Genomic DNA, 6246 nt, shown 5'->3' with positions numbered 1-6246 from the left:
ACCAAGACCTTCCACTTCCTTTAAAATGTTTGACTGCTGTGATCAGATCTTCCTACTGAACCAAGGAAGAAAGCAAAACTGGGATTTCTGTACCCGTCTCACAACCCGCTTTCTGATCATCAGTTCATCATAGTAAATTAGGATCAGCTGGGGTAAGTTTTGCATAGCTGAAGGTCACATGTCTTTAATTGGCTCAAATGAATTTAAAGTTATGTAACATAGTAATTGCAGGAATTATGATATCAACGGAAAGACTTTGTTTTTGATGTCATACTTGGACTGCATGTACCTCTGTGTGTGTGTGTGTGTGTGTGTGTGTGTGTGTGCCCTTGTGTGCCCGTGTGTGCTCTTCTCTTCTTCTTGCCTCAGCCTGCATTTTCTTCCTGCTGATGTTGGCTCCACGTGTCGCTGTCTGCTGCCTGGAGCCCGACTGAAAACGTGAGATGGACCCGCAGATTTAAGGAGGAAAGAATTTAAAGAAACACATCCAGGATTTTGAGAGGGTGCTGGTTTTATCTAATCATTCAAACGAAAGCTCAGAAACCAGACTATTTTCAGTAATTTCCCACACTGTGCAATTAACATTAAAAATAACAACGTTCAATTTAGATGTTAAGTTTCAAGTGGGATTCTTGATGTATCGTGTATTTAATTAAAATTCAAAAACAAAATTGCACTAGAATAATTTTTTGTTGTCCGCAGTCTTGCTTCAACCCAACACCTGTGGTCCTGTGCTCGAGATATCTTTAGAGCTGCTACAATTTATTATTTATAATACATTTTTATTTATAAAGTCACCTGCTATCACACTTTAAAGATTCAGGGGGAATTGGAAAAAGAAGTCACATTTAGCTCTAATGAAAACAAATTCCCTTTCCCACATGAGGTTTCAAGTGCATGACAGGTGCTGTAGTGAAACTTTCTGATACTGTGGCCCTGAATATGGAAGTTGTGTTGCACGCAGATGTCTTTTTCAGACTTTTTGTACTCTACTCATAAACATGACATTATATCGGCTTAAAGATGAGGGAAAAAGGGTGAAAAAATGAAAATGCCATTTGAGATCAGTTTAATGAGTGTAAAACACAAAAAAGAGGAAATCGCGTGTCTTCCCACTGCCCTTTTAAAACAATATAATGGAAGTGGGGATGAGAGTGAAGTGAGAAGTGAAGGACGACATGTGAAAGAAAGAGAAGGCTGCTGATTTCCCTTCCTGCTAGGAAGCAAACAGGAAACACTGCAGTGATAGAAGCTGACCTCAGTCTGTGTGCGTGTTTATATTTGCATGTGTGTGGTTGAACACTATGTACCAGACATGGGCTGAGTGGGGGGTTCGAAGACATGGAGGATATACAGGAATAGGGTTTCAGACGCTCTGAAAATGAAAGGCGGCAGCTTAGAGAGTGAATTTAAGTCCAGTGTGTCTGCCTGCACGACTGACTGACCCAGATCAGCCCCATCTGACTAAAACGGCTGTTTATAATGAGCTGCGAGAGGGAGAACAACAAAATGACTCCCAAAGCAGCACTGCGTCTACAAAACCAAATGCTAAGTAAGCTCTGTTGTGTCTGTGAAAGCACCCGAGAGGCAACATTGGAGGAAAGATGATGTCAGAGTAAATATGCTTAGGGATAGGGCTTGTTTTACTTTGCTGTGTCAAATTATCTGCACACTGATCACACCCTCTCTCCGTCTCTACAAACAAAAAGAAGGATTTGTGAGTTTCTGTGAGAGGGCTTTGCACCTTCTTGCGGACGTGTCAGCACAGCCAGGCATATGCCAAACAGATGATGCCTTCAACCGCCTTATTTACCTATTCAAACATAGCTTTTTCGGTATCTAGGCTGATCTAGGGAGAGTTTTACCAGATCTGTGCTCCTGCTTCCTTGAGAGGCCTCGGGCTTCGTCGGCCATTTGGTGCGCACCTGCTCAAAAACACCAGCTGTGGTGAATTTGCACAAAGGAAAAGTCTGAATTTCAAGCACACAACGCTGCACTGGTTCAACCTGAAAGATCATCAGGACAACGTCTTTCTGGACGGGGTCACGTTCACTCGGATCGCCGGCGCCGACGAGAGGCATCGTCGACGCCTGCTGAATGTTCGAGCTATTTTTGAGATGTGCTGTGTTTTTTAGGTCACATTACTGTGTCACGCGAGGTCGGGACTTCTCCTTCCTCCAGTCTGAAGTGTGAGTGCTGAGTGGATGTGTCTATGTGAGGAGAGCGGAAGGACACTCTTAACGCTGGCGCTGGCGCCGTGGCAGCCGTGCGTGCCCTTTGAGTGTTGCTGGTCAGCACATTGTCAGCCAGGGAACAGACTGTCTTGCACTTTACTTCATGAAACAGTTGATGTCAGTCAGTCTATATAGGGATGAGAATCAATTACTATTGATACTACAGTGTGAGACCATTATCTGTTTTCTATGCCCCGTCCACGTCTCTCAAGCTTTTCATTCTCACACAGCACGTTTGCAGTTTACCATACTAGACTGTGACCTAGACTTGTTTACCCTGTAACCTGTAGTCAGTTAATTATGGGCTCCTTGGCCTTAATGCAAGGTTGCAACTGCAGCTACTTAGCTGGACTGGCTAACAACTGCAGTTTTCATTGGAGCAAACAAAAAGGTTTAATAATTGTTTACACCTTTTCACTCGTGCATTTCTGGTTTTTGCAAAGTTTAAAACACTCGGCCCTCCAAACTCTTACTACAGCCCCCATGCACTTTGCTTCAACACGTGGAGATGGCGGGACTTGGTTTCGTAGTGTATTTGATAAACAAAGTGCTTTGTAGGTCAGACAAAATGCTGACACAAATATGACGTTGTGGTCAAGCTATTGTTAAAAGAGTGTGTGGTGTGTAGTTTATTGTGTGCAGAATATAACATTACACCAACTTCTGTCCGTCTACCATTTCACACTGTGGATCATTTTATACACTTATTCTGATACAACCTCAAAAAACCCTTCTCACCATACACTTCATTTACCGTCTGCCTCATAAACTTAAAGTCCTTCAAGCGTCCTTCTAATAAACTGGAACAGTCTGTGCCATAAACAACCTGATTAAGCGGAAAGCTCTTTAAGTGAATGTAACGTTGTTGTGCCTGTTGTTGTCTCTCCTGCTGTGTCAGTTCAGCTGTGGTGTAATGACTGTCTGGCTGCGCGGTAAAGACTCACACACTCGCGCACGCAGACAAAAACTCCGAGTATGTCAGCCAAAACAAACACAGACTGAAAGTGAAAAGCATGAAAGTGTCATTTAGAGTTACTAGTTCACCTTTACCCTGACTGATGAGCTGTATTCTTGTTAATGCGGGTTTTACAGTGTGAGGCGGCTTGAGAACAAATGACACATAAGACAACAAAAACTGAGAAACTGACCCTAAAATCTTTGTCTCCTCACACACATTTTGTTATGGGTGTGGTTATTGTTTTGTCTTCGTTACAAATCATCGAGCAGATGCTTAACACACACCAGGAATGCTACTGCCTTTGACGACGACACTGCTAGAAAAAAAATAATGATGCAGGAAACCAGTCGAACCGGACTGACAGAATAACAAAATACTTCAGACAGACTGCTGAGTGGAGAAAAATCATCCGCTGCGTGTCTGGAATCTCATTTTGCACGGTCGTAGCGATGGAGATTTTAGGAGGAAAACTTTTCCTGTTTTGACAACTCATAGAGAGCGAGAGAAGGTGCTGAGGGGAGGAAAAGTGGAGGATAAGAGAGGGCCGTAATCCCCCATAATCCCCTTCTCTACCCAGTGGGGGAACGAGCTATGTGCCTCCCTCTCTGTGCTTTCGTCTGTGGTTTGTTTTGAGATTTCAAAGGGTTCTCGCTCGGCGGTGGGTGGGGGTGGGGGGGCACGTGTCTCTGAGAAATGTGACTTTGGATGGAGGACAAATGAGGACAGGAGCATACCATAGAACGGACCTGCCACAGGGCCTGTGGGCACAAACACACACACACACACACACAGACACACACACACACATAGACACACACACACACACATAGACACACACTCAGGCAAAATATTAAATCCCCATGAAAAAATCATCAGCCGCGTGGGTGTGTGTTTGGGAAAGTGTGCAAAAATTCAAAGCACTTGCATTAGTGAAATCAACATTTTCAGATTCGCTCAATTCCTGTTTTTATGGGCATTTTCCTCCTTTGATTTAATAAATAATTCATGTTATATGCACATGCAGGAGGCAGGGAAGTAGGGGCAAGTAAAGATGAGCCAAATATTTGCTAAAATAAAGTGGAAAGCGTGCACCCAGGTGCTGTGCTCGAAGGTGGGACGTTGTTAGACGTGGTCACTTTCCCTTACAAAGTCCGTAACACTCTCAACATGGAAGTCTGAATGATATGCAGTTGCATCAGATCATGATACATTTTTACATATTGGTCACGACAGCCTTGGTACCTAATCCCAGATGTCATTCGGAAGCTGCGGGTTGCAAAGCAAAGATATCAACACGAGCTCTCTGTAATGGTCTTGGCATATCTGAATGGAATAAAGCCTTAAGGAACACTAACATACAAGTCTCTGACAGCTGCTAAATATTCAATTTATGAAAAGAGCTCATCTGACAAGCTCTTACTCTGAAGCATAGCGAGGCCTGCTTACAAAACAAGACAATTCCTGGAGTGCACCAGCCATCAAACACAGTATATACATGTCAGTGGCTATTTGCTTCTTCATTTGTAACCTTTCAGGAAGACAGCATGACTCTTTTCTCTCATGCTCTATTTAAGTACAGCCACGTGCTCACGCCTCCCTCCAGCTGCTTCCCAAACACACAGACATGACCCACATGTAGCCCTCTTCATTCAATCAGCTGGACATCCAATTAACTGTGGCCAGCGCGGTTGAGCCGGTAAATTCTCAGGAATTTCCGCACGCATGTTTCGAGGGTTTCTCCTACTGGCATCACATGTCGTGTAACTGGATGTTCAGATTGGTGCGGAGATGTCTCGAGTTGAAAGTGAGCGCTGATAATGAGAGAACATGTGTGCTGGTGTGTGTGTGTACATGTGACAGAAAACAAGACTCCACAGGCGGTCTATTCGTGTGCCAACTTGTAATTTGGACAAAGCTGTGTCCATGTTCGCCGAGTTAAAATGAAAGACGTGATGTTGATGAAGACACCATGTGGTCTGATCCTCTACGCTGGATCTTTTTCTCTTAGCTGCAGCTACAAAATCAGGCGTTAGCCGGTGTATATTTAGGATTTCGTAGCGATGAGGGAGCTGTTAACAGGTTTTCTTTCTGCGTGTGCACAAACACAAAGTGTATTTCTGATGCCTGGATACCGGACAAGTTAATCCCCATGTAGCATCTCGGGGGGGGGGGGCACAGGAGGTGGGAGCCTTGCTGACAGTCTGGAGGTTCGGGGTTTAACCAGCAGGCCACCTGCTTTCTCAGCAATGAGGACTACAACAACAGCACAGAAGGAGGTCCACTTAAGGGGGTGTAGAGGATTTTTTGGGGTCAATTTTGGGGCAGAAAGGTCTTTGTATGTCTGGAAACAGTTGGTTAAAAGTAGAGGGAGGATGTATAGATATGTGTATGTAGTTTTTAATTTACTTATTAATAAAAACTTCTTTATAAAAGTTGGAGAAAACAGCAAATCAATTAAGTCATTGTTTACTACTTTAGTGTGTAAAGATACAATATAAAACAACCTCAATATGCCATCAGGCCCAAACATGTTATTGATAGCACACAATGTAAATAATGGCCTCTATATCTGTGCCTCCAAACATCGGCAGTGGCACAAATAGACATGGTTAATCCACGTGTGATCCCTCGGCCTCACAGTACATCCTGTACCCGCGGCGGCGAGCTTTAAGAAAACACCTTTTGTCAATGAAATGGGATTTGCGAAAGTGCCATCTGGACACAAGAGCAGGAGATGTGCCTCCATGCAGTGTCTGATCCACCCAGCCAGTCAGCCAGCCACTGTGAGGTCAAGATCTGGGATCAGACTGACCTGAGAACGGGGGGGGGGGTTCCTTTGCATGGATATACTTATATACATCAGATCAAAGACCACAATTGATTCGATTTTGCTCAAGGACAACCCTAACGGAAGAATCTTATGGTTTTCCTTTGTATTTTTTAAACAGATCTAAATGAATGAAAATCAAATTAAGCAAAAACAACAGAGAAATACTATAAAAGCCTTAATGTGACCGGCTGACTTGAAAAGAAACTGAGCTCTCTTCTCTGCAG

This window comes from Seriola lalandi, unplaced genomic scaffold (genome assembly GCF_002814215.2).
Source record: "Seriola lalandi dorsalis isolate HSWRI2012SDOR001 ecotype SW California unplaced genomic scaffold, Sedor1 jcf7180002054933, whole genome shotgun sequence".
Classification (NCBI taxonomy): domain Eukaryota; kingdom Metazoa; phylum Chordata; class Actinopteri; order Carangiformes; family Carangidae; genus Seriola; species Seriola lalandi.
This window is presented reverse-complemented; position numbering follows the sequence as displayed.